This window comes from Cibotium barometz, chromosome 41, assembly GCF_041138505.1.
Source record: "Cibotium barometz isolate CiBa-2024 chromosome 41, ASM4113850v1, whole genome shotgun sequence".
NCBI classification, from domain to species: domain Eukaryota; kingdom Viridiplantae; phylum Streptophyta; class Polypodiopsida; order Cyatheales; family Cibotiaceae; genus Cibotium; species Cibotium barometz.
The window spans coordinates 25914087-25936879 of record NC_141086.1 but is presented as its reverse complement, the minus strand read 5'-3'; positions in this window follow the sequence as shown (position 1 = coordinate 25936879).

Sequence of the window (22793 nt, the reverse complement as noted above, 5' to 3'; positions counted from 1 at the left end):
TTCGAAGACTTCTTTGCATGGAGGCTATAGGAGGCTAAGCTGGCACTCTTCTTGGGTTACCCTGATTTTGGCACGGGGAACCTTGATTGGATTGATACAAAGGAGTCTATCTCCGAATTCTGGGACCTTGGCTTCCTTGTCCCACAGAAGGAGATGGGAAATCCTTGAGTTGGTGCCCAAACCCCTGACATCCGAAGCACCTGTTCTCACTTCGAAGCTCTTCCCTCTGCATTCTTGAAAGAACTGGAGTTCCTGAGAAAGAACTTTGAGGGGGAAAGTCCTTCCTTCATTCCTGAAACTTCTCGTCTCTAGATTCTGGTTGGGACCTTGGTGTCTCTTTTGAGGCAGAAGGTTGGAAGAACTTCCTAGTGTCTAGAATCCCTTGAAGGATGAGGGAGCTGGCTTTGGTGAGACTTGTTGAGATATCGAGCTCTAGTGAGGCGGTGGACACTGATGACCCGCCTGGGGGATAGGCCCCGCACTTACACCACTGGCATGGTTGGTGAGATCTTGGGTGATATGCGGCCAGTGGGATGACAGGCTGTGTGACAGCCACTCTAGAGACTGGCATAGTTATAGCGCCAGCTCATTTAGTCGGGTTCACACTATAGAGAACCCGTGTATGTATTGGTTGAGTACCTTTCATATTATTGTGTACTCTTATCTTGTATATGGTGTGTTGAGTGTTGAGTAGAGAAGAAGAAGATTTTCAGCCTCTCACCTTGTGTGTTCTCTATTAGGGTTTTGTGAGTGTGTGTGTGTGCTTGCAAGAGCTCAAGCTCTCTTCCCCCCTGCATCTTTTCATGGTATCAGAGCCTGGTTCGTGCTAAGGGCTGAGCTGCAAGCAAGAGAACCACAGGAAGCGGTACGAGGGTAAGAGCTGCAACTACTCTTCCCTATTGTGTTGGTGACTACACCCTTGTCGGGAGCTCTACGGGAGGCACCGGCAAACGATCTCTGATTGAGGAGCTTTCTTCGCGGGAGTGAAGCTACAGGGCAACTATACAGTCCTTCGGACTACAATTTTCGGGCCGAAAACGCGTTTCGGGCGCGTCTGGACCTCCGTTTTTCAGAAAGCAGGCAATTTCGAGCACTGCGGGTAAGTCATCGATTCTCTGCAGAACTCTGTTTTAAGAACTGCAGGAAGACAGATTGACTGTGCAGACACTGTGGGTGCTGCAAAGAGGTCTACAGTTGCCATTGGGTGTATGTATGTGCATTGAAGTCACTGGTTGTGACATTTGAGAGTACTCCAGTACCGCTGTGCAGAAAATACAGCATTTGTGCAGAAAAACCAGAGTGCAGTTTCTGGTAAAGTTGTGTGTTTGGCAAGATGTCTAATGATGGCATAACACAGATTGTGGCTGAGAAGCTGGACAAGAATAACTTCCATGCTTGGAGGTTCAGGTTGACTAATTTCCTGATGGGAAAAGGCTATTGGGACTACATAGAAGGTGAGCATGAAGAGGCACCGGAGATACCGGATATAAATCCGACTGCTGCAGATGTAAAAGAGTTTAAAGACTGGAACCAAGGAGCCAGGAAGGTTATGTATTGGCTTTCCATTAGTATACAGGACACCATGATTGGGCACATTCAGGATGCCAAGTCCCCCAAGGAGGCGTGGGACACCTTGGTAAAGCTCTATGAAACAAATACCAAGGCACGTAAGATACAGTTGAAGAATGAACTTCATACTGTGGAGAAAAAGAGCATGTCTGTGAATGACTATGCGTTAAAGATAAAGGGTATTGTGGAATCCCTTGCATCTATTGGTGTGTCAGTAGATGATGATGACAAGGTGGAAGTCTGTTTACGTGGTCTCGGGCCACAATACAAGGCGTTCAAGACGTCTATCCAGACTCGGGAAAACATTCCCAACTTTACAGATTTGGTGTCTATGCTGATTATCGAAGAGAAGAGCTTGGGTGAAGACCAACAGTCTTCACAAAGTAAAAACAGTTCAGAGCAACAGGCCTTCTACACGAGTTCAGGAAGAGGACGAGGTAGAGGAGGCCGTGGACGCGGTCAAGGAGGTGGTCGAACAGGTAATCAGAATTATGGTCAGCAGCAGCAGCAGCAGCAACAACAGTCCCAAAATCAACAACAACAACACGCAGGTGGAAGAGGCAAATTCAGAGGCAGGGGGAGTCAAAGAGGCCGTGGAAATTGGCAAAGGCAATATAATGATGCACGTGAATGCTATTATTGTGGTAAGCCTGGACATGTGCAGTCAGAATGTTATAAGAAGCAGGCTGACATGCAAAATGGGAAAGTGCAGCAAAACAACTATGCATCCTCAAGCAGAAATAATGAGGATAATGAAAGGTTGTTTGTTATGCAGCATGTCGTGAATGCCATGTCTGAAAATGTTGATGCAGCACAAAAAGATAATGTGTGGTATGTGGATTCAGGCGCTTCGAACCACATGACGAGTCATGGAGAGTGGTTCAAGGAGATGAAAAACCCGGAAAGACCAGGTTTTGTGGAAACAGGGGATGACACTGCTCATCCAATTGCCCACGTTGGAGATGTGCCATTATCTATGCAGGATGGCAAAGTGAAGTACCTTGCAGATGTACTTCATGTACCGAACATAACAAAGAATCTGGTTTCAGTTGGCCAGATGATTGAGCAGGGTTTGCAAGTTCGGTTTAACCCTGATGGATGTTATGTTGAAGATTTCAAAGACAAGTGCAGGTTGGTTGCAAAAGGCAACAGAGTGGGCAGAATGTTTACGTTGGATGTAGACATGCCTGAAATGAGTGCTGCAATGTTTGCAAATGGTTCAGGAGTTGTTGCAGACACAGACATATGGCATAAAAGAATTGGACATGTGAATGTTCAGAGATTGAAGTCTATGCAGACAAAAGGAATTGTGACAGGGCTACCAAAATTTAAAGTGGAAGGTATGCAGAAAATATGTGAAGCATGCCAATTTGGGAAGCAAACAAAGCATGTGTTTCCACGTAACAGATATGTGAGCAGAAATGCACTAGATGTTGTGCATTCAGATGTATGGGGTCCTACGAAGACTGTGTCTATGGGAGGCTGCAGGTACTATGTCACTTTCATTGATGACCACACAAGGAAAGTGTGGGTATATTTCATGAAGGAGAAGAGTGAGGTTTTCACTCACTTTCAGAATTTCAAAGTTTTGGTTGAAAAGCAAACAGGAAAATATGTCAAGTGCCTAAGGTCAGATGGAGGGGGAGAATACTTCTCCAATGAGTTCTCTGAATTTCTGAAGAAGAATGGAATTCGGAGACAGTACACATGCAGATACACTCCGCAGCAAAATGGAGTTGCTGAGCGGAAAAACAGGCACATTGCAGAGATTGCGCGAGCATTGATGGAAGAGAAGAATATGCCGCATTGCTATTGGGCTGAGGCTGTTTCTACAGCAGTATACATCATGAACAGGACTCCAACTGCAGCCATACATGATGTAACTCCAGAGGAGAGGTTTACTGGCAGAAAACCAGATTTGTCTCATCTGAAAGTCTTTGGATGCATTGCATATGTGCATGTGCCAGATGAGCTGAGAACTAAGCTGGATCCAAAAGCTGAAAAATGTGTGTTTATTGGATACTCCCTTGAGCAAAAGGGATACAGGTGTTATAACCCTACTACACGTGAGTTGAGGGTAAGCAGGGATGTTGTCTTTGATGAGATGAGCAGCTGGTATGCTGCTGAAAAAGAAGCTGTTGGGGCTGATTTGAGTGGAAGTGTGGTTGCACAGAATGCAGGTCAGCAATCACAGTCTTTGAGTGGACCAGGAGAGTCCTCATCTAGTGGGTCTGTTGATAGACCATGGAGTGGCAGGCTGCGTCATAATACCAGCCCTGCAAATGTGATTAGTACATCACGTAAAGGAAAAGAGAAAGTGGTTGAGCCCCTTGGTATGCCTGACATTTCTGCAGGGCATTCTCATGTTGATGGAGAGTCTAGTGGCTCAGATATGAGCCTTGATGAGGAGCTTGGGATCCCAGCTATGAGAACACCTGGTGTAAAGAAGGCTATGGAAGCCATGAATGAAAAGCTGCGAAGATCAGGGAGAGTGAAGAACCCTGTGCAGAGATTTACATATGACGGTTATGTGGCACATCACTATGCATATATGGCAAAGGTTGTGCAGGTTGTTGAGCCCACATGCATTGATGAGGCTATTGGAAATGTGTGTTGGGAGAAAGCTATGGATGAGGAGATGGATGCACTATATGGAAATGAAACTTGGGATTTAGTGCAATTGCCAGAAGGCAAGAAAGCCATTGGATGCAAGTGGGTGTACAAAGTTAAACATAACAGTGATGGAAGCATAAACAGGTACAAGGCTAGATTGGTAGCCAAAGGATATGCGCAGACATATGGGATTGATTATGAGGAAACTTTCAGCCCAGTTGCCAAGATGGCAACGGTGAGAGTTGTGATAGCAGTGGCTGCGTCAAAGCAATGGTCTTTACATCAGATGGATGTAAAGAATGCATTCTTGCATGGGGATTTGCAAGAAGAGGTGTATATGTTGCAGCCACCTGGTTATGAGGATGTGGGTCACCCCGAGCATGTTTGCAGGTTGAAGAAAGCCTTGTATGGCTTAAAGCAAGCACCAAGAGCATGGTCTGACAAGATTTCTGAATATCTTGTCACTATTGGCTTTCATGTAGCCAATGCAGATTTCTCATTGTATGTGAGACATGGTGATAGAGGAGTTGTGCTTGTTGTCATCTATGTAGATGACTTGATCATTACGGGGGACCATGATGCAGAGATCTTTGATGTAAAGATCTTGCTTAGACAGAAGTTCGAGATGAAGGATCTGGGGGAGCTCAGATATTTCTTGGGCATTGAGGTGATTAGGTCACCACATGGTATAGGATTACTGCAGAGACAGTATGGCTTGGACATGTTGTCCAAGTATGGTATGACAGGCTGTAAGCCTATTTCTGTGCCATTGGATCAGAATGGCAAGTTGAGTGCAGATTCAGGAGAGATCTTGGAGGATCCTACTATGTACAGGAGCATAGTAGGAAGTTTGATCTACATGACGATCACCAGACCAGATTTGAGCTATGCTGTTGGGTTGGTGAGTCAGTTTATGCAGGTTCCACGGAAACCGCATTTGGATGCTGTGAGACGCATACTGAGGTATGTGAGGTCTACTTTGCATTGTGGACTATTCTATGAGACTGGGACAGAGATATGTGTACATGGGTACACAGATGCTGATTGGGCTGGTAGTATCTCAGACAGAAGATCTACCAGCGGATTCATGTTTTCTTTGGGGAGTGCTGCTGTGACTTGGAGCAGCAAGAAGCAACCTACAGTTGCTCTATCGAGTACGGAGGCCGAGTACAGAGGAGCTGCTATGGCAGCATGTGAGGTAGCTTGGTTGAGAAAGCTACTTGCAGATTTGGGTCTATCAGTGGATAGACAAGTTGTCATTTTCTGTGACAACATTAGTAGTATACAGTTGGCCAGGAACCCAGTCTTTCATGCTCGTACGAAGCACATAGAGGTCCACTACCACTTCGTCAGAGAGAAGGTCTTGGCAGGAGACCTTGACCTTGTTTATGTCAGCACAGAGGATCAGGTAGCTGACATCTTCACCAAAGCATTGGGTACAGAGAAGCTCCGCAGATTCAGGGCTTTGCTTGGTGTACATGAGATGGATTTGAGCTCGAGGGGGAGTGTTGAGATATCGAGCTCTAGTGAGGCGGTGGACACTGATGACCCGCCTGGGGGATAGGCCCCGCACTTACACCACTGGCATGGTTGGTGAGATCTTGGGTGATATGCGGCCAGTGGGATGACAGGCTGTGTGACAGCCACTCTAGAGACTGGCATAGTTATAGCGCCAGCTCATTTAGTCGGGTTCACACTATAGAGAACCCGTGTATGTATTGGTTGAGTACCTTTCATATTATTGTGTACTCTTATCTTGTATATGGTGTGTTGAGTGTTGAGTAGAGAAGAAGAAGATTTTCAGCCTCTCACCTTGTGTGTTCTCTATTAGGGTTTTGTGAGTGTGTGTGTGTGCTTGCAAGAGCTCAAGCTCTCTTCCCCCCTGCATCTTTTCAAGACTTTTACGATGAAGGCTTTGGCAAAGTCCTTTGCCATTCTTACAGTTTCTGCCATGGACACTGGCTTGGCATTCTTGACCAGTGTGTCTAAAGGTTCGTTCATTCCCCGAATGAACCTGGCCATTAGTTGCTCTTCATCTATAGCAGTGGTGAGTACTTGAGGAAAAGAGAAAATGCCCTGGTAATATTCTTGGATGGTTTTGCTCCCCTGGTTTAGCTTTAAAAATTTCATTCATCTTAGTTTCTAAAAATCTGGGGGACAAAATCTCTTCCTTAGATAGGCTTTAAGATCATTCCAGGACTGGGTATTCCTATCTAGATGGTTGGTGTCGCAATTGTTTCTCCATGCCACCCTGGCTGTTTCCACAATTTTCAGCCTAGCAAGAGCCATTTTTCTCCTCTCATTGTAGCCAGTGACATCAAAATATTCCTCCATGGCTTCAACCCATTTCTCCACAGTCTCACCCAAGTTCTCCCCTTCACCTTTGAAGGGTCCTGACTGAGTTTTGTGAAGAGCCTTGCGAACATTGGGGTCAAGCTCTTCTTTATCTGTGAGAGGGTCTACCGGAGCGCTGACTGCCACCACGGTTCCCTTGCCTCATGATTCTACCAAAAATGATACATTATTAAGTTTTTATTTTGATTTCGTCCACCACGAGATCCTAAGACTTAAGAGGTTCGGAAAATAATTTCTTAAACAAGATAAATGATCTTATTGGAGATCTATGACATATGTTCGATAACAAATTTTGCTTCATCAATTCGTCAATAAACACTCACTTATACAACAGGGAATTTTTCTCCACCACAAAACATTTCTTTATCTATAGAAAGGTTGCAATATGTACATAGACCATCTCGGCTCCAAAAGTCAAAATCTCCTCGGGAGACGCATAAGACGACGATAGTGGGCTACACACATGCCCTGATACAAATGTTCCCTTACTGCCAAGGGAGCTACAATCTTCTCCTTAGGAATAAAGGGACTAAGGGGTCTGTAGATATGGCAGGAGAGTCTAAAATCTTGAGGCATCGGCGGGTGATATAAAATAACACCATGTATCACTTTCAGCTTCATCAGAATCATGGTTAATGAGATATCCTGCCTTAGCATCACACACTGGTCGCAAGAGGCATGGACATACTGCCGTCTCTTCATTGGGTCAGGGAAATATAGAACTCAAAATGGCCTGTGAGTTTGGCTCGACTCGTTCGAGTTGTAGCAGAAGAGAGGAGATGCTTGAAGGCGAACGTAGTCATTTCTTGTGGATTGGGTGAGGTCGGGAATACCAGATAAGAGTGGAACTTCCATCTATAAAATTAAATTCTTTGATTAAAAATCTTCATTAATGAATCTTAAGGAATGAAAATACAATATGTAAATGCTCTTTCTGAGTTTTTATTATCAATTTCTGATAAGAATTCGTTTTTCCTTATTAGCTTTCAACAAAGCTCTGATACCAGCTGAGAGACCCCTGCTTGCTCCGCACGGTGCCCCCTCCGAGGACACTAGCTGTTGAGATATCGAGCTCGTCTAGTGAGGCAGTGGACACTGATGACCTGCCTAGGGGATAGGCCCCACACTTACACCACTGGCATGGTTGGTGAGATCTTGGGTGATATGCGGCCAATGGGATGACAGGCTGTGTGACAGCCATTCTAGAGACTAGCATAGTTATAGCGCCAGCTCATTTAGTTGGGTTCACACTATAGAGAACCCTTGTATGTATTTGGTTGAGTACCTTTCATACTGTGTGTACTCTTATCTTGTATATGGTGTGCTGAGTGTTGAGTGAAGTAGAAGAAGATTTTCAGCCTCTCACCTTGTGTGTTCTCTATTAGGGTTTTGTGAGTGTGTGTGTGCTTGCAAGAGCTCAAGCTCTCTTCCCCCCTGCATCTTTTCATGGTATCAGAGCTTGGATCGTGCTAAGGGCTGAGTTGCAAGCAAGAGAACCGTAGGAAGCGGTACGAGGGTAAGAGCTTCAACTACTCTTTCCTATTTGTGTTGGTGACTACACCCTTGTCGGGAGCTCTACGGAAGGCACCGACAAACTATCTCTGATTGAGGATATTTCTTCGCGGGAGTAAAGCTATAGGGCAACTATAATGTCTTATCAGACATTATAGTTTTTCGAGCCAAAAACGCGTTTTGGGCGCATCTGGACCTCCGTTTTTCTAAAAGCAGGCAATTTCGAGCACTACGGGGTAAGTCATCGATTCTCTGCAGAACTCTACTTTAAGAACTACAGGAAGACAGATTGGCTGTGCAGACACTGTGGGTGCTGCAAAGAGGTCAATAGTTGCCATTGGGTGTATGTATGCATATTGAAGTCACTGGTTATGACATGTGAGAGTACTACAGTACCGCTGCAGAAAGGACAGCAGTTTGTGCAGGACAAACCAGAGTGCTGTTTCTGGTAAATTTGTGTGTCTGGCAAGATGTCAAATGATGGCATAACCCAGATTGTGGCTGAGAAGCTTGATAAGAACAACTTCCATGCTTGGAGGTTCAGGTTGACGAATTTCCTGATGGGAAAGGGCTATTGGGACTACATAGAAGGTGAGCATGAAGAGGCACCAGAGATACCGGACATAAATTCGACTGCTCTGCAGATGTGAAAGAGTTTAAAGACTGGAACCAAGGAGCCAAGAAAGTTATGTATTGGCTCTCCATTAGTATACAGGACACCATGATTGGGCACATTCAGGATGCCAAGTCCCCCAAGGAGGCGTGGGACACCTTGGTAAAACTCTATGAAACAAATACCAAGGCACGTAAGATACAGTTGAAGAATGAACTTCATACTGTGGAGAAAAAGAGCATGTTTGTGAATGACTATGCATTGAAGATAAAGGGTATTGTAGAATCCCTTGCATCTATTGGTGTGTCAGTAGATGATGATGATAAGGTGGAAGTCTGTCTACGTGGTCTCGGGCCACAATTCAAGGCGTTCAAGACGTCTATTCAGACTCGGGAAAACATTCCCAACTTATCAGAATTATGGCCAGCAGCAGCAACAACAACAGTCCCATAATACACAACAACAACATCAACAACACACAAGTGGAAGAGGCAAATTCATAGGCAGGGGGAGTCAAAGAGGACGTGGAAATTGGCAAAGGCAATATAATGATGCATGTGAATGCTTTTATTGTGGTAAGCCTGGAGATGTGCAGGCAAAATATTATAAGAAGCAGGCTAACATGCAAAATGGGAAAGTGCAGCAGAACAACTATGCATCCTCAAGCAGAAACAATGAGAATAATGAAAGGTTGTTTGTTATACAACATGTCCTGAATGCCATGTCTGAAAATGTTGAAGTAGCACAAAAAGATGATGTATGGTATGTGGATTCAGGTGCTTTGAACCACATGACAAGTCGTGGGGAGTGGTTCAAGGAGATGAAAAACCTTGAAAGACCAGGTTTTGTGGAAACAGGGGATGACACTGCTCATCCAATTGCCCATGTTGGAGATGTGCCATTGTCTATACAGGATGGCAAAGTGAAGTACCTTGCAGATGTACTTCACGTTCCGAACATAACAAAGAATCTGGTTTCAGTTGGCCAGATGATTAAGCAGGGTTTGCCAGTTCGATTTAACCCTGAAGGTTGTTATGTTGAAGATTTTAAAGACAAGTGTAGGTTGGTTGCAAAAGGCAACAAAGTGGGCAGAATGTTTACGTTGAATGTAGACATGCTTGAAATGAGTGCTGCAATTGCAAATGGTTCAGGAATTGTTGCAGACACAGACATTTAGCATAAAAGAATTAGACATGTGAATGTGCAAAGAATGAAGTCTATGCAAACTAAAGGAATTGTGACAGGGCTGCCAAAGTTTAAAGTGGAAGGTATGCAGAGAATATGTGAAGCATGCCAATTTGGAAAGCAAACAAAGCATGTATTTCCACGTAACAGATATGTGAGCAGAAATGCACTAGATGTTGTGCATTCAGATGTATGGGGTCCTACGAAGACCATGTCTATGGGAGGCTGCAGGTATTATGTGACATTCATTGATACCCACACAAGGAAAGTGTGGGTATATTTCATGAAGGAGAAGAGTGAGGTGTTCACTCACTTTCAGAATTTCAGAGTTTTGGTTGAAAAGCAAACAGGGAAATATGTAAAGTGCCTAAGGTCAGATGGAGGGGGAGAGTACTTCTCCAATGAGTTCTGTGAATTTTTGAAGAAGAATGGTATTCGGAGACAGTTTACATGTAGATACACTCCGCAGCAAAATGGAGTTGCTGAGTGAAAAAATAGGCACATTGCTGAGATTGCGCGAGCATTGATGGAAGAGAAGAATATGCCGCATAGCTATTGGACTGAGGCTGTTTCTACAGCAGTATACATCATGAACAGGACTCCAACTGCAGCCATACATGATGTAACTCGAGAGGAGAGGTTTACTGGCAAAAAACCTGATTTGTCTCATCTGAAAGTTTTTGGATGCATTGCATATGTGCATGTGCCAGATGAGCTGAGAACTAATCTGGATCCAAAAGCTGAAAAATGTGTGTTTATTGGATATTCCCTTGAGCAAAAGGGATACAAGTGTTATAACCCTGCTACACGTGCTAGCAGGGTTATAACACTTGTATCCCTTGAGCAAAAGGGATACAAGTGTTATAACCCTGCTACACATGAGTTGAGGGTAAGCAGGGATGTCGTCTTTGATGAGATGAGCAGCTGGTATGCTGCTGGAAAAGAAGCTGTTGGGGCTGATGTGAGTGGAAGTGTGGTCACACAGAATGTAGGTCAGCAATCACAGTCTTTGAGTGGACTAGGAGAGTCCTCATCTACTGGGTCTGTTTTGATAGACCATGGAGTGGCAGGCTACGTCATAATACCAGTCCTGCAAATGTGATTAGTACATCCCGTAAAGGAAAAGAGAAAGTGGTTGAGCCCCTTGGTATGCCTGACATTTTTGCAGGGCATTCTCATGTTGATGGAGAGTCTAGTGGTTCAGAGATGAGCCTTGATGAGGAGCTTGGGACCCAACTATGAGAACACCTGGTGTAAAGAAGACTATGGAAGCCATTAATGAAAAGGTACAAAGATCTGGGAGAGTGAAAAACCCTGTGCAGAGGTTTACCTATGATGGTTATGTGGCACATCATTATGCATATATGGCAAAGGTTGTGTAGGTTGTAGAGCCCACATGCATTGATGAGGCTGTTGGAAATGTGTGTTGGTGGGAGAAAGCTATGGATGAGGAGATGGATGCACTATATAGAAATGAGACTTGGGATTTAGTGCAATTGCCTGAAGGCAAGAAAGCCATTGGATGCAAGTGGGTGTACAAAGTAAAACATAACAGTGATGGAAGCATAAACAGGTACAAGGCTAGATTGGTACAAAGGATATGCGCAAACATATGGCATTGATTATGAGGAAACTTTCAGCCCAGTTGCCAAGATGGCAACAGTGAGAGTTGTGATAGTAGTGGCTGCGTCAAAGCAATGGTCTTTACATCAGATGGATGTAAAGAATGCATTCTTGCATGGGGATTTACCATTTTATGAGACTGGGACAGAGATATGTGTACATGGGTACACAGATGTTGATTGGGCTGGTGGTATCTTAGATAAAAGATCTACTAGTGGCTTCATGTTTTCTTTGGGGAGTGCTGCTGTGACTTGGAGCAGCAAGAAGCAGCCTATGGTTGCTCTATACAGAGGCCGAGCACAGAGGAGCTGCTATGGCAGCATGTGAGGTAGCTTGGTTGAGAAAGCTACTTGCAGATTTGGGTCTATCAGTGGATAGACAAGTTGTCATTTTCTGTGACAACATTAGCAGTATACAGTTGGCGAGGAACCCAGTTTTTCATGCTCACACGAAGCATATAGAGGTCCACTACCATTTTGTCAGAGAGAAGGTCTTGGCAGGAGACCTTGACCTTGTTTATGTCAGCACACAGGATCAAGTAGCTGACATCTTCACCAAAGCATTGGGTAGAGAGAAGCTCCGCAGATTCACAGCTTCACTTGGTGTACATGAGATGGAGTTGAGATCGAGGGGGAGTGTTGAGATATCGAGATCGTCTAGTGAGGCGGTGGACACTGATGACCCGCCTGGGGGATAGGCCCCACACTTACACCACTGGCATGGTTGGTGAGATTTTGGGTGATATGCGGCCAGTGGGATGACAAGTTGTGTGAGCCATTCTAGAGACTAGCATAGTTATAGCGCCAGCTCATTTAGTTGGGTTCACACTATAGAGAACCCTTGTATGTATTTGGTTGAGTATCTTTCATATTGTGTGAACTCTTATCTTGTATATGGTAGAAGAAGATTTTCAGCCTCTCACCTTGTGTGTTCTCTATTAGGGTTTTGTGAATGTGTGTGTGCTTGCAAGAGCTCAAGCTCTCTTCCCCCTGCATCTTTTCACACTGGCGGCGGAAGCAACGTCAGCCTCTCGCGCATGGGGCAGGGATCCACACTCAGGGCCTTGCCCACGGATATCCGGACAAGAGACTAGCCTTGCGGTTCCTCTGAAATCGAACCCGAAAAAACTTCCCTCACTCAGAAGGCACGGGCGATTCCTCCAGGAAAAATTATCTAACAGGAGAATTAATCTAACGAGTTAAATTCTTAACTATTCAAACTAATCTGACCGAATCTGAAGTCACATGGTCAGATCAAAGAAGAGACTTGCACTTGGTCCATAGAATCACCGCTTTTTTTCTAACGAGGCACAGCCCCGCTGATTCCCTCCCACAGAACAAGGGTCTTCCTAGGACTTAATCTAACTAAAGTAACTAATTGTAACTTAATTGTATCACAGGAATCCCCTGATCTAGACTAACTAATTGTAACTTAATTGTAACTAATTGTAACTTAATTGTATCACAGGAATCCCCTGATCTAGACTAACCCCAACCCGGTGGCCCATGAGTTAGCCAAGCGCCCATTAAGGTAGGCATACCATGTACACACCCAATATGAAATTGCCATTTATAACAGATTCGACTGTCTTTAAAACAAACCTTCAATGAAAAATCATAGTATTACTAATCATAATCCTCCAAAAATATTGAGTCCGTTGTATTATAAAATATATCATCAGGACTCTCTGTTGAAGACCAACTGGCCAAATGACGAGATCCAATATCAAAATTTGATTCACAAAAGTCATCCTTTTCAGTCCATCCAAATCTTCCTCAACGCATGCATGGGTGTCCTAGCAACCGCGAGCCCATGCATCACTTGGTCAGAACCCTCTAGGATCCTACTTAGGTGTCCAAGCACTTCACTTAGGGACCGCTTTGTTGGTCCTCGCCCATCATACCAGAAGTGCATCATTTTAACCATACCGAGGCTGGTCAAGACCTCGGCAGGCTTTGCCACGACGAGCGACATCCCTCGACGACTCCTCGCCAGCTGTTGTTGCAACGAGCCTCTTCTAAGTTTAAACACATACCAAATGCTTCCTCCAGCGCATGCTGGGGTAAAACAGTCCTTTAAAAGAAAACATAGGTTCTACGCAAGTAAAATTTTCCATTTGAGATTGGTTCCACAAAACCCTTTTTCCTTAATCCATAATTTTATATAATGAGAATCATTGATCTCTCATGAGAGTAATCTACCCATCATTTGACTGACTGTTTAACTAGATTCTTGGTGATTTAGATCAAGGAAAAACTAGGTTAATTCAACGGTAGTCTATTCTTTGTATTTAGGAACTAGAATTGGTCACGAAGTTTTTTGCTTGATTCAGATCGAGAGATGGACAAGTAGTTTACTACCATCCCTCTCATAGTTGTGGTTTAACCAAAATCATTCAGTTTAGCTCTAGGTTTGATTCTAAGGATTTTCTTCAGATAAACATCTACTGAAGTTCTAACCGTAAGGAAATTCCAACTTTGTGAATTTCATTCCTTCTTAACCATAATAGATTAAGAAATGGTTTTATATGAGAATATCAGATTTTAATGAAAATACTCTTCTTCCATTTAATCTAATTTTGGGTAAATACCAATTTGGTGATTTAACCACATAAAATATCTAAAGATATTATTTCTACCAATTTAATTTATCAACCCTAATCCTCTAGGTGGAATTATGGTGAAAATTCCTCTTTTGTCACCAAAAATTAATTTAATTCTTTCTCTACTTAAATACCATAAAAATTCTTCTTTTAACTAAATACAAATATGCATTTTTTTTAATAAGCTTAAAATTCCTCTTTTTCTCTTTTAACAATTGGATTCCAATTGTCATGGGAATTCCTCTTTTATCATAAAATAAATTTATCTAAAATTTTTCTTTAAGTTAAATAAAAATACTCATTATTTCAAATATACCAAGAATTGCACTTTTACCATTCAGATGATTGAATTCCAAATGTCATGGGAATTCCTCTTTTATTATTTAAATTTTCTCAATCATAAAAATAAATTTATCTAAAATTTCTCTTAAAATTACATAAAAATATCCATTAATTCAAATATGCCAAGAATTTCACTTTTACCATTTAAATGATTGAATTCCAAATGTCATAGGAATTCCTCTTTTATCATTTAAATTTTCTCATGCATAAAAATAAATTTATCTAAAATTTCTCTTAAAATTAAATAAAAATATCAATTACCAATAATTCCACTTTTACCATTTAAATGATTGAATTCAAAATGTCATGGAAATTCCTCTTTTATTAATTTAATTTTCTCATGCATAACAATAAATTTATCTAAAATTTCTCTTTAAATTTAAATAAAAATATTCATTATTTTAATAAACCAAAATTTCTCTTTTCCCATTTAATAACATGGATCTCTAGTATCATAGGAATTCCTCTTTTTGCATAAAAATTAAATAACCAAAAATTTCTCTTTTCTTTAGTTAATTATTTATGTATAAATACTAAAAATTAGTTTTTCATGAATGTGATAAAAATCATTCTTTTAGCATAGGATGACTAATCCTAGAATATGGTAGGAAGTCCTCTTTTCACATTATGCATAAAAATGAGTTACGTATTGATTTCTAAAACTTTTACCATAGCTTCGTTGCTATTATTTCTAGAAAGAAAAAGACTTTGTAATATAATTATGATTATAATATAATTATAATTATGATATAATAACTATCATTAGACTTAAATCCAATTTATGGAATTAAATCATAAGTTTACCGTAATTTTATTAGCATAAAGGCATAAAAAAGCCATTTTCTTAACCTCTAGCTCAACTAGCATAGAGTTTGATTTTTGAATTGAGAATTTATCAATGAGCAGCATCCATTTGATAAAGAATTAGTCATAGGAATGACTATTCTTTTGGGGAGAGAGATATATACATAAAAAGCATCCTAATTAAGCATAAAGACTGACTTTTTTTGTGATTAATCATTAGAATTCTTATAGAAAGCTTAATTTGCATTGAAGAACAATTCATTTAAAACTTCTTAAGCTTGAGAGGGGTTGAGAAGTGAAATCATTGAGAATATAATCAAAAACCATGAAATCACTTCTTGCCTCTAGATTTGAAGAACAATTCATTTAAAACTTCTTAAGCTTGAGAGGGGTTGAGAAGTGAAATCATTGAGAATATAATCAAAAACCATGAAATCATCTTTTACCTCTGGATTTGAAGAACAATTCATTTAAAACTTCTTAAGCTTGAGAGGGGTTGAGAAGTGAAATCATTGAGAATATAATCAAAAACCATGAAATCACTTCTTACCTCTAGATTTTGCTTGCTTCTTTATCTTAGAAGGAAGCCCCCAACCAATCAATTGGTTTAGTGTGTTAAGAGGAAATCTCTAAGAGTTGTTGAAGAGCGAGAGAAGCTCCAATCTCTCCAAAAGTAGAGGATTTTTTAGGGATAATAGAAAATATGCTTATTTTAATGTAATACTGGCATGGTCTAGCTCACAAGTGAGAATACAAAAAAATGAGGGTCTATTTATAGGTGAGGGAGGCCACTAATTGAGTCCAACTAAGTTCTAGAATTTTCCAGGTTCAGTTTTGGCTAAATTTGGACAAGATTTGAACCAATTTAGCTCCCATTTTGATCCAGTTTGATCGAGGAGAGAGGAGAGATAAAAATATCTTAATATTTTTGAATTGAAAACCCTTCCACACATGTGAAGGAGGTGCCTACCTCAAAGGTCCCCCTCTCCTTACCAAGGTGTCAAAAATTCATCAATCCTTGAAAATATCTCATTTTTTAGTAATATCTCTTAATTTTTAACTAATAAACCTTGTACTCAATCAACTCTTCATCTTGTGTTAGCATTTACCCATTTTTGGGTTTTTTTTTATTCATTGGATTTATCTCATCCCAACACTTAGATTAATCCTATTGGCCCATTGGAACCCTAATTGGACCATAATCTAATTTTTTTTGACAATATTGACCCTTAGACTAGGGTCTTATAAATTGACCCTTAGACTAGGGTCTTATAAATTGATTCCTAATGCAACTTGAAGAATTTATTTTGAACTTCTATTTTAGGGAAATAAATTTTTAATATTTACAAAATTTTATATCCAAAAATATCTCAATATTGAATTACCTCTCTCTAGAATTTTTCTTTTCTCTAGACAAAAACAAGGAAAAATAATATTTTCTTGAATTAAAAAATAGGGAATGATTACAAGGGATTGAGGTAAAAGCTTATTGATTATTTAGGCTGAGGAGGAATCTTACACACATGCATCATTCTACTCCAGCATCATGTGCACATTGTAAGCTCATTGTAAGATATTTTTTGTAATTTTAGTTATGTTCTTTATGATTCTATGGCTTATTCACATGTGTTGTATATGTGGTAGATGTTTATCCAGCAACAAGCATCAACATGTAGAGTCATTCATCTCACCGCGTCGGGACTTTTGAAGTCAAGCATGTTGATCTTGGAAAAGTATTATTTTTTGATCAACCATCTGCTTTTTTCAAGATATTTTTATACAATGCTAAGTATATTGTCCCTACAAGACTAGAGATTTTCTGGACAAGGGCAGTGTCTGATCCCATTTTTACACTGATGTAATGTGCCCAATACATAATGCATATAGCTTTCATTCTTATGCACATTCCCAAATGCAACTCTGGCTGTGAATAATCTTGAATTTGAGTGTGATTTGCAGGCATTAACCAAGGGTTAAATGCAAAATGATGATTACCACAAATTTATCAGCATAATTTTACCAAATTACATTAAATCAAGGGTAACCAATTGTACGGAATGGTTGGAGTATCAAACCAACTCCGAATTACAATTTGAAGTTATAATGATCTGTATCAGATACCTAATGGTTAATTTGAACCCTCAATTGCACCAAAATATAGTGATTAGTAGTATTGATTAATCATTGATTAGTAAATTAATCCTCTATTTTGTGTGCAAAAAATAGAGTATGCGGGGAGCCCAGATCTGAGGCCCTAGAGTTCAAATGAGCTCAAATCCTTTCACAAGGCCATCAATAGCAATCAGTCTAGTAGAGGATTAAGCCGAGAAACACAAGATTTGACCAAATATTGAATGCTTAATCCCTGTTTTACCAAAGTCACCTGTAGATTTGATGAAGAGCTTGGATCTCACTATAGACTTGATCAAATCAATTTTTGACTTCACCAGCTTGTAGAGCATGCTTGAAAACACTTGGGGCTAAGAGGAATTAGACCCATTTGATTTGATGAAGTAGAAATATCAAAATCCCTTCTGAAAAATGGTGCCTGTAAATCATGCTGCCCCGCCGGCGTTGTGCATTGAATTGGTTCAAGTCCTTTGGGTTGTGTGTAGGCCTTTGAGTCTAGAATGAGTACCTAAAAGGGCTTGGGAAATGGTTGAGCCTACAAGGAGAGGGAGCTCCTCTGCTGGCTGGGGGTACAGAAAGCTTCTTGAAAATAACTAAAAATTTGATTATTTCCTAATTATCTACTAATCCTAATTAACTAGATAATGGGATCTTAAACTTGATGGATTCTAGGCTTGGCTCTGATACCATGTTAAAATTACAGCAATGTGATGAGCTATGGTGGATCAAATGCTAGAATCAACATCATTAACAAAGGGATTAGATGATAATTAAGACGTGATTAGTGATGAGTAATTAACTAATAGCTTAATGTAGGCATGGATAATCAAAAACCAACAAATTCTCATTAGGCCAATGCCTCAATTTATAGTGTTTGCATCCAAGCATCTAATCCCATTGATTTCTCCTTGATTCACTCCACCTCTTTTGCTTGATTCTCTCCACCTCTCCCAGAATATCTCCACACTTCCTAAATCTTCTCATGCTACCCTTTATTCTCTCCCAATAGATTCTTCTCACCTTTTCACAGGTTCTCTCCCATTTACACATTCTCTTTTATAGCCTCTAACCAAGGGCTTGTTCTCGCACACACACTATTCACTTGTATATTTCAACATATACAAATCCCCATCCTTATCATCTAATGTTAGACTAAAGGCACTGGTCTTGGAAACCTCAATTCGTTCTCCTAGGGCCTCACATAATTGATCAAATACTTCTAAATGTCTCCTAGGATCACCATTTTGTGTGAACTTATGAGCTATCTTGGCTATTTGGGCAGCCTTTCCATGGCTCTATCGACCACCATCTCTCACAATAGGTGCTATGCTTTCTTCTATCACTCTTCTCCCAGGGCTTGTGCAAAATCAGTTGGGTCTATGGATAGAGATGATGTTGAAGTAACTGGAGCAATGATATGAGTAGGTCGAGGTGCAACATGGAGGTGCAACATGTGGCACTACATGAGGATGCATTTTTCTAAACCCTGGTGGGGGTAGATGTGTGACATAAGGCATGTGCCCTACTCCCACCCTATTAGGTCCTCTACTCATGTAGACATTAGGTATAACCAGTCTTAGAATAGAAGTTGGTAGCACACTCACTCTAGGGAGGGAATGTTTCATGGGTGTACTAGAATACGATGTGACCCCTGTATGAATGGTCATAGTAGATATGCCAAGTGCAGGGGGCTCCATGTGTGAAGTGGTGTTGGCTACCATGGTAACCATGGGCATGTGGCTCAGAGGCAATTTTGCATCAGTCCTACGTGTTATAGTTGATGTGATGCCATCCTCTGGAGGAGACATTGTAGTAATATTATCTTAGGTGGGGGTAGCTCTAGGATCTACGAAAGTTAAGTTCATAGTAGTTTACCCTTGAGTCCTTGTAGAGCAAGCCTTGTGGGTTAGAGTATGTGGGTTGGTCCATGGTATGGTCCTTGGTATAGCCGGGTGATACTACAAAAGTAGGATCCGCTAGAATCAGAGGAGGTATTACCATTTAACTCATTGTGGGCATTCTTGCTTTCGACGTCCCAACTTGTGCCATGGGTCTTTGGATACTTTCATGATCAATGACTCTATATATATAGTTGTAGATACCCTACAATCGTTCCTCCTTTGTTGCAGCCCAAGATATGGATTGGACAATCCCTTCCCAACTAACACCATATGCTTGTGCTATGGCAAAATCCACAATAGTCTCTGTGGATGCGTCATACTCCCAATCATCTGTGAGAAGATGTTGATCTAATATTTGCAAGCCTAGCTCTTTTCCAAAGGTAGATGCAATGTTATTTCTTGTATCGAGACTATCGAGCACTACTTGCATAGTCCTGGCATGGGACTTGTTTTGGGTGTATTGGGCTCTTTGGACTTGCTAATCATTGTTGTGCCAATTGCATGGTCTCTTCTTCCTTTTCTCTATCATCTTAGATTAATGGCTCTACCACTTCAACTTATTCTAATGTCCTCCCATTAGGCATAAGCACTTGTATAGGCGGTGGTTCGACTCTTAGTAGTTGCACCAAGTGCAAGAGGAGCTCTATGGACAGGCATATCAACACGAACGCTCCTTTCTTTTGCAACGATGAGAGTACACGAGGTGTCTCTCTAGAGTTAACCTCAACTCCTTCATCATATATCCTATAGGTCATAAGGTTTGGTTTAGAGGAAGGGGTTGAGGTTGAAGGGGTTGAGGTCGACGAACCTTTGAGGTAGCTAGCTATGCGGCCAAAAAGACTAGTATTAGGCTTGGCCGGTGAGACCTAGTTAGGGTTCTCACTTCTCAGGACTGCCGATCCTTCCATTGAGTAAAAATGTGATGATGTATCACTATGTTCCCTAGTAGAGGTCCTTTTACAATGCTAACCGAAGGTACTAAGTCCAGTGTACACTGGTATGTGCCTAGTTTGATAGATACACTATTGTTTATATCGGCCCCTAATACACTCCTAGATCAAAGGGGCATGTGATTATAGCGTGCAAGACGGTCCTACAGATGTCCCAAACAAGTTTGGAAACTTTGATTTTTTTGGTTTTTTTTTAAAAGACAATTTTTGGATTGACCAAAGTTTTTTTGAAACACGACTTTTGTGTTTCTCGTAACCCGTCTCACACACTAGAAATAGTGTATTTTTTGGGTCAGTCAAGCGCTGCATGAGTGCTGGCTTCCATAGTTAAGGAATCTCCTTAACTATGTAAAATTGTAAAATTTTTGGGTGTCACACAAGTTTCCTCAATGTGATCGCAATAGCATAAAACATATATTAGGTATGTTTAAGCGAGCACTTTCTAAAAATTTTCTATGTATGAGGCTTTAAGCCTTTGCATAGGCTTTAAGCTTATTCATAAGCATTTTCATAGGTTTTAATCATTAAGATTATGCATTATGCTTAATGCTTTAAGAATACACATAGGCTTTAAGCTTTAATCTTATGCATAGGCTTAAAGCTTATGCATAAGCATTTTCAAAGTCTTTAAGCATTAAGCATTATTCTTAATTCTCCAAGCATATGCATAGGCTTTAAGCTTATGCATAAGGCTCTAAGCTTTAAGTTCATGCATAAGGATTTGCATAGGATTTAAGCTTATGCATAAGCCTTTACATAGGCTTCAAGCATTAAGACTATACATTATGCTTAATGCTTCAAGAATTTTTAAAGGCTTTAAGCCTATGCATGAGACCTTAAGCTTAAAGCATTAAGACTATGCATTATGCTTAATGCTCTAAGCATATGCATAGGCTTTAAGCTTATGTATGATGCTTTAAGCATTAAGACTATGCATGATTAGTGTTTCAAGCATTTATGTAGGCTTTAATTAGCTTATGCATGAGGCTTTACACTTTAAGCTTTAGGCCTATACATAAGTATTTACATAGGCTTTAAGCTTATACATGGGCTTTAACTTATGTATAATCACTTTCATAGGCTTTAAGCATTAAGACTATGCATTATGCTTAGTGCTTTAAGCATATACATAGGCTTAAAGATTAAGACTATGCTTTAGGCATAAAGTATTAAGCATAATGCATAGTCTTAATGCTTAAAAACTATGTAAGCTTATGCATTAAGACTATGTGGGCTATGTAATGTTTTTATGCTTAAAGGTTACTACAAAAGCTTAATGCATTAAGACTATGTTTTTATGCATAAGCTTAGTGCATTAAGACTATGTATCAGCTTTCTGCTTTAAGATATGTGTGCTCTATAGAGCTATGTAATGTTTTTATGTGATGTATGCTCTATGCGATCTATGTAATATTTTTATGCAAACATCATGGGGATCATCACTATCGGACCAGGATCGGATATATGAGGGGGCATCCTCTAGTGCCAGACCCATACCTATAGATTACTAGATTTGTAGCATGTTTCAAAGCCGTAGGCAGCTTGGAACCGCCTGAACTCTAAGTATGGGGCCAAGAAATTGAGTCGCTTTGGGCTCATCCCCCACCTATTATGTGCCTACCATGTCAACTATCCTACAGTCACCAAAATCCATGCTTCCCATCACCTTCTCTACCCCTCTCCCCTCTACTTTGCATAAGCTTTAAGCTTATGCATGGGCTTTAACTTATGTATAATCGCTTTCATAGACTTTAAGCATTAAGACTGCATTATGCTTAATTCTTTAAGCATATGCATAGGCTTAAAGCTTAAGACTATGCTTTAGGCCTAAAATATTAAGCATAATGCATAGTCCTAAAATAAGACAATGTGGGCTATGCTTAAAAGCTATGTAAGCTTATGCATTAAGACAATGTGGGCTATGTAATGTTTTTATGCTTAAAGGTTACTACAAAAGCTTAATGAATTAAGATTATGTTTTTTTTAAAAACACTGGAAAGTGGTGTTGGACTAGTTTCGCGATGAATACCAGCCACCACATGCACAATCTCCCAATTATATGAACATGGAATTTATTCGTCCAATGGTAAGCTAACTTTGTTTAACTCTCCTCTTTGACAAATAAAGTTATCTACACCCTCATGCAAGGCCGTTACTAAAAATTAAGGGTCAAATTGGTGTCCAGGTTCGAGCGCACGTTCTGGTTATGTAAACCCCTAGATGAGTTTCCTTTAGGTTAAACCACTCACTATGACCCTCTTATACATTATTTAACATGGTTAAGTATAGAATAGAAATCACATACAAATGACACCACAAAACATGCATAAAAAGTCCCAAAATTGATCAAAAATCGACATATCTAAATTACTAAATTTGAGACCAAACTTAATCCTTTATGTCCTCTAAGTATTTTCTTTTTTTCAACATTGAATATAGATGCTAAAAATCACCGAATGAAATGGATCTAAAAATACGTACATATGAGTACGTTATAGATAAAGAGCTTTCAAGGAGATATTTTGATCAAAGCTCTCTATTAGGGTTTTTATGTATGAGCAAGGATTAGGGTTAAACTTCGAGAGAAAGGGGAA